Source organism: Amblyomma americanum, chromosome 1 (assembly GCF_052857255.1).
Source record: "Amblyomma americanum isolate KBUSLIRL-KWMA chromosome 1, ASM5285725v1, whole genome shotgun sequence".
Taxonomy (NCBI): Eukaryota; Metazoa; Arthropoda; class Arachnida; order Ixodida; family Ixodidae; genus Amblyomma; species Amblyomma americanum.
This window is the reverse complement of record NC_135497.1, coordinates 447,643,811-447,653,938: the sequence shown is the minus strand read 5'-3', so window position 1 is coordinate 447,653,938 and position 10,128 is coordinate 447,643,811. Positions and strand designations below refer to the sequence as shown.

The 10,128-nt window shown below is 41.3% G+C and overlaps 1 long non-coding RNA gene across 2 annotated transcripts; it reads right to left on the bottom strand.

Moving 5' to 3' along the window:
- Positions 1-523: 523 nt before the first annotated feature.
- On the bottom strand, positions 524-7,366 carry LOC144104280 (uncharacterized). Of its 2 annotated transcripts, XR_013308487.1 has the most exons (4): positions 7,203-7,366; positions 4,766-4,882; positions 4,369-4,524; positions 524-630 (listed from the first exon to the last, which is right to left on the bottom strand). It is a non-coding gene; the product is annotated as an uncharacterized LOC144104280 (long non-coding RNA). The 2 variants fall into 2 exon arrangements; XR_013308490.1 differs by lacking the exon at positions 4,766-4,882.
- Between the last annotated feature and the right edge of the window lie 2,762 nt (positions 7,367-10,128).

Sequence of the window (10,128 nt, the reverse complement as noted above, 5' to 3'; positions counted from 1 at the left end):
TACCTTTGCTTCTTGCTCGAGTTCTACAGTGAGTACTACGTAATGACAGGTGTCTGCATCAACTCCTATTTAACACCCGTCCTGTGCGACCTCCATCTTGCACTACATGACAGGCAACTTTATAACACCCTTCATGCAAAGAGTGTCATCAGGGTCGGTGTGTTCTGTCAGTTTCCTGGTCCTGTGGTTTGTGCTGTGTTTTCTACTCTTAAATTATTTACTGCCTTCATTCTCCACTCCATGAAGCCTGAATGTGCTAGACTGGGCTGCTCGACGCGTCGTGGAGCAGCCCAGTGGCCATTTTTTTCATACTACGGAGGCACTAAGCTCGAAAGCCATGCTTAATATATTCAGCAGACAAGGGTACATGTGAGACACATCATTAATAACTAATTCTCACAGTGGTATCTGGTACAAGAATATCTAAATACTACTCAATTTTTGCTTAAGTTTTCAGATACACTCTTAGATTAAAAACATAATTTGGCTACATTAGCAGAAGCACAGCACCAAGGTGCTCACCAGTTACCTGAAGCACTGTACGCAAGTTCTCGTGCCATCATGAATACAGCACACTGTCCACGTCTTCATAATGCCATGTCACTCCAGCACTTCGGTAGCAAAATTTTCCTTTAAAAAGTAGTTTTGTTTATGTTAGACTGGTCATATTTAATATTACTATATACTATGTACTTCTCATTGTACTGCCCCAGACTAAAAAATACCAATGATCACGCTTTGAATTATGTCATATGTGATCACCAAATTATGTGATCACCATTATGTGATCACCAATATGTTCTTAGAAATTCTGATTGAAATAAATCTGACAAAATATTATTTCAGAAAATGTGGCACAAGGAAGGACGCTAGCTCGATAACCTGGACGAATGTTTTCAGTTGCATGCAGCCACCAGCACCATTGCACACAAAATGTACAATGAAGTAGGCTTTACCTTTCCGAATAGAATTTAATGCTGCAAACATTTAAGTAAAAAAATTTCAACCTTCCATTCCGCATAAAGGAAAGAAAATTCCTCACGTTTTTTCACAAGCCTCTGCAAGTACACAATTCAGTGAATCTACTCTACAAGTACTTGAATCTATCAGCACGAGACAGGGACGAGAAAAGAAACAAAACAGGCACTGACTCGCAACTGAAGTTTATTGAAGTGAACAGAGAGTATACAGAAAAGCCACACGCCACAAACTACACAATTACACATAAGCTACATCACAACATAAGTAAAAGATTCCCCTTAACATTCCTCTCATCTAGAAAGTCCAACCCGCTGCATGTTAACGCTATCGGCAGCACACTCACACATTCGTCACCGAGTCATAAGATGTGTCTAGCCTCAATCATTTTCTGGTTAATCTGCTGTGAACGTAGTGCCAAAATGCGTGTTGCCGAAAGGAATGGCTAGCAGCCTTCACATCCGTTGTAATATGCAGATAAGTTACAACCCCTACCAATATCCAAATACCTCTCATGCTCCTGTAGTCTTACATTGATACACATTCCAGTTTCACCAACATAAACCCAACCACATGATAATGGTATGCAATGCATGCAATGGTTGCAATGCACATATATGTTGCCACGTTTCACTCGACACATGTTCTTTTTCCTAACGAAATTCACAAAATTATTAACAATTTTACAGATTGTAGACAACTTATTAGGGGCCGAACACACCATTTTTACGTCATACCTTCTGGCCACAGCTTTCAAATTTTGCAACAATCTATGTATGTACAGTAACACAGTCAGTCTTTTGGCATCTCACTGGCTGGCCCCAGCCTGATCAGGCCAGTCCCTGCGAAGGGGTTTCAGCTTTTAACATGCTAAAGGGAAGAATGGCACAGCATCAAGTAACGAGGAAAGCAGGACAGCACACCCACGCACAAGTGCCAACCCTGGAGCAGATACAAAATCCAAGAGCGCGTGCTTGACATTCAGCGTTGACAGTCAAGGAAACGAGGAAACACGGATTTGAACGCTAAAGATTGAACGAGCCCGATCCTTGGCTGCCAACGCTGAATGTCAAGTACACGCTCTTAGATTCTGCATCCGCTCCAAGGATGGCACTTGTGCGTGGATGTGCTCTCCTGTTGTCCTTGTTACTTGATGCTGCGCCATTCTTATCTTTAGCATGTCAGACCAACTTGCCCAATCTTATATGCTCAGCTTTAACAATTTATCGTACGCTTCTGCAATAGCATGGTTGGGAAATCATGCTTTCATTAGCCTTAAAATCTTCTCTTGGAAACCAGTTGTCACGCTGTAAAAGCATGGCTTCACCAATACCGAGCCTAGACTTGACGACGCAATGCTATCTTTCACTAGCTTAGAATCGTTCGACCAACAGTCAAGTAGCTGCTTAACACTCCTGGGTGAATATCGCTAGCACACATGGCGTGTGCAGAACATCAAGGTAAGGTTCAGAAACCGCAGCTCTTTTTGTTGGGACATTTTCTCCAAGGTAAACTTAAGACAAAGGCCTTGCTCCTTAAACAAGTTCACAATATGTACAGGTCCCACACTATCACAACCTTTGTAAAAGACCAGAAAATCATAGACGTAGCGAAAGATTTCCCCCAGTCCATGCAATTTCTTGGCAATCATTCCTTCCACCCTGCTTAAGAGAATATTGCTTAGCACAGGGGCAACCTTCGAATCGATACATTTAGCAGACTTTTGAACATATGCCGCACTGCCATACTCCACAAACATGCTCTTCACTTCAAATAAAAGGAGGCAAGTGCCAAAAAAGACATGTTACACACCCGTTCCTAAACACGAGCTCATCGTTGTGCTCCGATATACACATTCATAAGCTTTTCACAAGATCTTCATACGGGATAGAATAAAATAGTTCTACATCGACACTTACACAAGACAATCCGCTGGATTGTCATTCTTAAGATACTCAACCACACTGCGAATTGAGTACAAGAAATGGATCTTCAAGATGCGAAGTAGACAGATGCTTTTGCAAATAACCAGAGATAATTTTGCATGAATCCTTTTCTGAAATTTATCTGAAGAGCATGTTATTGAATAGCATTTATTTGAAGAGCATGTTTGTAGAGTAGCGCAGTGCGGTATGTGTTCTAAAGTCTCGAATATGTAGTGGTTCAAAGGTTGACCTTGTGCTAAGCAATATTTTCTTGAGTAGGGTGGATAGAATAATTGTCCAGAATGTGCATGGGCTGGGGTAAAAATCTTTTGCTATGTCGATGATTTTCTGGTCTTTTACAAAGGTTGTGATAGTTCGGGACCTGTACATCTTCTCAAGTTGTTTAAGGAGCAAGGCCTTTATCTCAGATTTACCTTGGAGCAAATGTCCCAAGAAAAAGAGCTGTGGTTTCTGGACCTTACCTTGATGTTCAGCACACTTCATGTGCGCTGGCGAGTGTTAAGCTGCTACCTGGCTACATGTCGACCATTCCAAGCTAGTGAAAGATAGCATTGCACTTTCTAGCGCGGGCTCAGAATTGATGAAATTATGCTTTCACAGCATGACGACTAGTTTCCAAGAGCAGATTTTAAGGTTAACGAACGCAGGATTTCCAAACCTTGTTACTGCAAGAGCATATGATAAATTGTTAAAGAAGCTGAGACAGTTTTGCGGTGACCGGCACAATCAGGCTGAGGCCAGCCAGCGAGATGCCAAAAGACCAGTTGTGTTACCGTATGTACATAAATTGTCGCACAATTTGAAAAATGTGGCCAGAAGGTATGATGTAAAAGTGGCTTTCTCGGCCCCTAATACGTTGTCTAAAGCATGTAAAATTTTAAGAATAATTCTGTGAATGTGGCTCGAGAAAAGTACACGTGTAGAGTGAAATGTATATGTACCTTGTAAAATGAATGTGGTATCAAATATTATTATCTTGTAGTCTGGTTTACGTAGGTGCAACTGGAAGGTGTATGAATGTAAGACTACAGGAACACAAGAGGGTAGGGGCTTGGCTAGGTGGTTGGGGTAACTCTGCTGTACACTGCACGGGATGTGAAGTCTGCTACCCTTTCCTTTTGGCAACACGCATTTTGGCAGTGAATTCAGAGAGATTAAATGGGAGATTATCGAGGCTAGACACATCTTATGACTCCGTGAAGAATGTGTGTTTTGTCTATCGTGTTAACACACAATGAGTTGGACTACCTCGATCAGGGAAATGTTGAGGGCGATTTTTGACTCATGTTGTCCTGTATGCTTATCTGTAACTACATGGTTTATGGTATTGCTTGGCTTTTTATATATTCCCTGTTCACGCCAACTTTAGTCGCAAGTCAGCACCTGTCTTGCCTCCTTTCTCATCCTTGTCTTTCGCGCTGGTGGATTCACCGCAATGGCTCACCTCTGCAGAAATCCAAGGCATGACATTTTCCTCTTCACACTCGTGGTTCAGCGCATAATATGGCAAAGGCTTTTCAATTCCAAGGAAAGTTCATGGCTCCATTGAACACTGCCTCCTGCTTACAAGACACAGAGCAGCAATCATTGTAGATTCTACCTGTGACACAAAGAGCAAAGTTTTAGTTTGAGTGGACTAAACTAGGAAAGCAGCACAATATATCTATGCCAAATAACTGAACTGAAAGAAATAGAGGGTAGTGTAATAGTGAACACACTGATATATTGCAAGTGAGATATATGCATAATATATTGCAATATCCAACACAGCTACCATTGCCTTAGCCAACTACTTCATAAATAACAATAAATGCAGTATCACAAAAATACTGATAACGTACTATTAGTGTTAATAGTAGCAGTGCAGGTTCCATGAACAAAAAAGGGCACAGTGCTGACTGTCGTTCCCACAGCAGCCTTGTGACCAATGGCTGGTGTAAAGGAAAGAGGAGGAATGACTGAAAAGAGAAAGAGCCAGGGGGAAGGAAAATAGGTATAGAAGGGCTTAGGATATCATAGGCAAATAAGGTTGTTTAGACAGTGAGCACAAAATAAACATTACCACACAAGTAAAGACATACAAGACCAAACATATATATCATTGTGCAGAGTGGCAAACTTGATGCCATTTAGCCTAAAATATGTTTTCAATAAAGTGATTATAATTATTAATAGAACAACTGACCGAGTGAAACTGTAACAGGGATGAACAAGGAAGTTGTTAATATTCTGGCAGAAATTAAAAGAAGAAAATGGATCTGGCCAGGGCATACAATGCAGAGAATGAATCACCAATGGTATCTTAGGGCAACAGAATGAATTTGATGGATTGTAATGGCACAAGGGCATCTGTGGCCAAAGAGTGCCTTAGCACAAGTTAATTTCGTCTAATCAAGGTGAAATCAGAGACCCATTTCCCAAGCATTTCATTCCAGATAAGCTGAGCACCAGGCCAGGAAACAGCTTGTGCATTGTATCACAACAAAATGAATTTTACCCTAAGGAAAATATAGCAGGAGATAGCTGATTATAAGCTCACTAGATAAGATTAGGTGATTTCTGATAGTGTGGCATGTAGCTGGTGCAAGACACAGATAATTAAACTGGAAAAGGCCATTGTCCTGAGGTGAATGTAAACTAAGCAATGAGGATAATGAAATTCGTTACACTAGAGCTGTTAAGAATCAGCTAGAGTTCCATGCTTCAAGATGATGCAAGTTTGCTCAGTGAAAAAAAATTATAAGTTCACCCAAGAATTGATATCTTGGTGGTATCAGGCTGCAGGTGCAGATGAATTAATCCTGCCTCAGAGAAGAGCTACATAGAGCACAAAACATTTTAGGCCAGTCCTACACTGACAGCTGTTAATAACTATTTTAAAACTGTTTTTCATTGCACAAACAATAATACCGAGTTTGTGTTGGTCATGTGATTATGTTACTGAGGCTCTCCTAAAAATTCTAGCCAGAGCTAAAATACAAGCTTTCTCAACTAAGTTTTTATACCAACAATGAGAACATAAACACATGCAGATTATTCAAGTAGAAGTTTTATTCTTCATGACGTGCCCTACACATTTTAAATTATACTGAAAAGTAATAGAGTGGAGTGCTTGTGCCAAAAATACTAAACCTCAACAACAAAGAGAACACAAGATAAAGGCAACAACATATTGCCCAAAATATAAATGTTTGACAGAACAAATATGAAAAGAAAACCTGTCCACAACTGGAACAAAACAGCGTGTTACCGAGCACACATTTGAAAATTGTTTCATCCAAATCCCCAGTCTGGTGCTCCAGCACTCTTCAGCTAGCATGTCATGAAATGTACCATAGTTCTGGTAGCTGTGAAGAGTATACAGCTGATCCGGCATTTTGATATGTGAACAGTAACCCTCAATGACCACCAGGCTGAATACTTTCAAGAGGCTGTTCTAGTAACAAGACTGCAGTGAAACACTTAGCAAGTTACGCTGGCATAATAATGCAAACCGTTAATCTGAGAGTTTGCTACCGCGCAACTCTGTAGTAACTCCTAAAGTGTTTTAATCGAATGAAAAAAAGGACTGCCTATTATATAAACAAAAGTCAAGACGCTGCAATGCAAGGCCACGACAGAAGTGCTGCAATACAGCAATAGCGATACAATGTACACTTTAAGCAACACAATGAAACATGATCTTTTATCCTTAATTATCAGAATTTAAATATTTGTTTTCCTTGCTCTCTTGCAAAATTAAGTTTAGATCGTGAAAGCGCTCAAAAAGACAAGGATACAGAAAGAGATTTCCACACAGTGCGCTTACTTCCAGTGTCTTTTTGAGCACATCCACTATCTAAACATGGTAACCCAACTAGTCTAAACGCTGTCGTTATTCCAAAATTAAGCCTTTCACAAAGTGGGAGCCCCTTTTCCCATACAAGGTGCACCATAACTAATCCAACACTTTTTTCATGATATGTTTTCTCTGAGAATAAACACTGTTTGAAGATTTTGCAATAGTACTTGTCTTTTCGATTCTACGAATGTATCATGCAAGTGTTCAATGAAATGACCATCTGCCTATCTTGATCATTGCTCAAAATCAGGGTATAATGCACCATGAAGGGCAGGCTCTGCTTGATTTTGGTTTTCCTAACGAAGCATGTACGTGCAACCCTTCTGCTGGCTTGTATGCAGCAGGTTTGTCTAGCTAGGCGAACTGTGGTTTTGCTATAAAGATGAAATGGTACTTTGGAAGTGAATGGTTTTCTAAAATGCATTTAACATACATACCGGGGCTTTAACAGCACCTGGTGTAAGCAACATCAGTGGGGGGACCGCAGGAGTGGCCTAGTGGTCCGAGCATCTGCCTCGCAAGCAGGAGGTGCGGAGTTCGATCCCCAGTGCCACCGGGTAACCAGCAGTGATACAATGGGTCGTTTCAATGGCCAGTTTAAAACTTGAAATAACCATGCTGCAATATATACAAAAAATGATTTGTGGGCTCTCTCTTACATGACATAGTTAATCATATCATAGTGTTGGTAGTACACAAAATGCATGTGTGGAACATATACATGCACTGTTTTTGTTCACATCTTACCTGCTATGTGTTGTTATGGCATGTTATGTGCTGGGAAAGCAACAGGTAGTGAGCAATGTTGTGTTGCAGCCTTTCTTCTGGTGGAATTTGAATCATGTGAGGTGCAGCTGAAAGAAATTGTTTCATACATAAGTATATTTCATGTAACACAACAAAAAGTGCACAGCCCCATCATGAGTTGTGGTTTAAACTAACACCGAGCTTTTTACTACTCTTTTTAACATATGATGCAAGTCAGTGATGCTGGAGGCACAAAACTAAATACTGTGAGGTAACAAGAGCTAATATGGACAATCATGCCTTTAAGAGATATTGTCAATATATATTTTCCTGAATGAACTAAAGTTATCCTTAGAAGCATTCAGAGGAAGATAATTTTGCTAAATGCCTTTTGCCAGAATAGGCCTTCTATGAACCAGTTTCAAATGAAAAGAATAACTTTAAGACCATGCTATGCATGCTCTAACGCAAAGTACTTGTATACAAGCAGTATACTATGCCCCTAGTTTTATGGTGGGCCTGTACTGCACAATTTTCATGCAAGGTAGTGGAAAGTATGTGCCATGAAACAGACCTCTGCTTGCTGAAACTGGCAAATAAGTACTGGGATTTTAAGGCAGGAAAGAAGTTACATAGTTCCTTCTGCAGGTTTTGAATTGCAGGTTAGTTATTTGAAAAATATCAATCCCTGAACTGCAATGATTGAAGTTTTTAGCAAATAACATTTCCATTGTAACAGTGGAAACGCTCTTTTATTTGAGGAACGACTTTTCAAAAGCCTGCGTTTCATGGTGGCTGTCAAGTAGCCCTGATAAAGAGAAACCAGTCACGACACACAACCAAGCCCCCGTAGCACATTTTCAACTATACCCTCATGATATAGCTTTAAAGTAAGTGTTAAGCAATACAAATACAAATCCCTTGATTTCCTTCATGATTTATCACTGGTGTATACATACAAAAATAACCGTACAAGATGTGGAGTGCATGGTACAGAGAGAGTAGGCAGATGGTTTCTTGACACTCAAAAAGTGAACAAGGGAAGGAAAAATCTCAGGGTGCTTGCCGTTTCGACAAGACAACTTGTTTTCGTCTGGGGTCAACATATACAGAGGAAACTTAGAATCAAGTACAGGGTTGTCCACTCTTAGTGCGAACACGCGAGCACATGGCTGTGCTCTTTGGGCCACTGTGTCTGACATTGCCACACATCGAAGTGTAACATGACACGAAGCACCCCATCCAGGTGCATCTCCTCTTGCGCCATTTTGCAGCGATGAGTGGCTGCGCCGCACACAGTGGACTTCTAAAGAGTGCGGCCATGCGCTCACATGTTTGCACTAAATGTGGCCAGCTCTGTACATTCCGGAATTGGCATAATTATTTGAAAAGGCCTTGCACATGGTCAGAGTTTTCCCAACCCTTAATTTCCCCCTCCTTTCCTGCTTTCTTTAATTTATTGTTATACTTTAACCTTATGCCCTGCACCTCCTGACATCACTTCTCGGAACCTTGGCTGCCATGCTCCTCCCCCTCCCCCTTCTTTTTGCCTTTTCTCCGAACGTGCCCTCATTTTCTCTTTTTCCTTCAAATTATTTTGCCCCCCCCCCTGGTATTTTATTCTGCCATGCTGCCTAATTCCTTTATCCTAGTTTTTCAGGAAAAGGCAGCCAGCCATACCAAGCCACCTGTTGCGGCTGGACATAAAGCCATTCAAGCCCACTATCCACACTCCATACCCCGAGATTCGTTTCTACTGAATTGGGCTTTTTTGTTTTCACAGTTTTGCAGGTCAACCGGTTAATCTTCTTTAGCAGCTATCATGCCTGGTCAAGGTTCACGTTCCCCATCTTAACGCCCTTCCCATATCGCACCCTCGTCCCACACAACAGGCCTTTCGCCTCGAAGTGAAAACCTTATTTAAACCCCACCAATGATGAACACTTTGCCAGACAAAGACAAGTCCTCTTGTCGAAACGTCGGCAAGCACCCTGAGGCTTTTCCCTTCCTTATTCAGTTTGTGAGATACCAGGGACAAATGTTCAAGCAGCCATACCACACTAATACCCCTGTCACACGGGCACCGCAAAGGCCTTTGAGAATCATATCCAAAGGCGTAAGGAGTGCAGCTACCCGGTACAAATGTTGCGCCTTTGTCGCTAAGGGCCTTGGAGGCGAAGGCGCTCAACCGAGACCTTCGGAGCCCGAAGACGCTGCATTCGAGAAGCTGTGATCGCAGTTCTATCCAAAGTCAAAAAGTAAAAGAAATAAAAAATAGATAAGCTAATAATGTTTGAAAACATTTTTTTCAAATACGAAAGGTGTGTCTGGCTTTGGTTTTTGTACGGGTGTTTATGTTTTATGGTCAAATTTCAAGACAGTGAAAGTGTTGCGGCAACACCAAGCGCCTTTGGTGGCCAAGGCAATACACGTACAAAACCTGCTCCTGCTGATGAGAGTAGCTGTTGCAGTACTTTTAAGGAAGCAATCAGAATAAAAAAATTGTCAAAGCTCAATGAATGAACAGAATACACCACTTTAATTTTAGAACACTCACTTCAGCCACCTCGAGTATACCAGCGGGCGCTAAGCCTGAACGACTTTCACCTTTGGGCT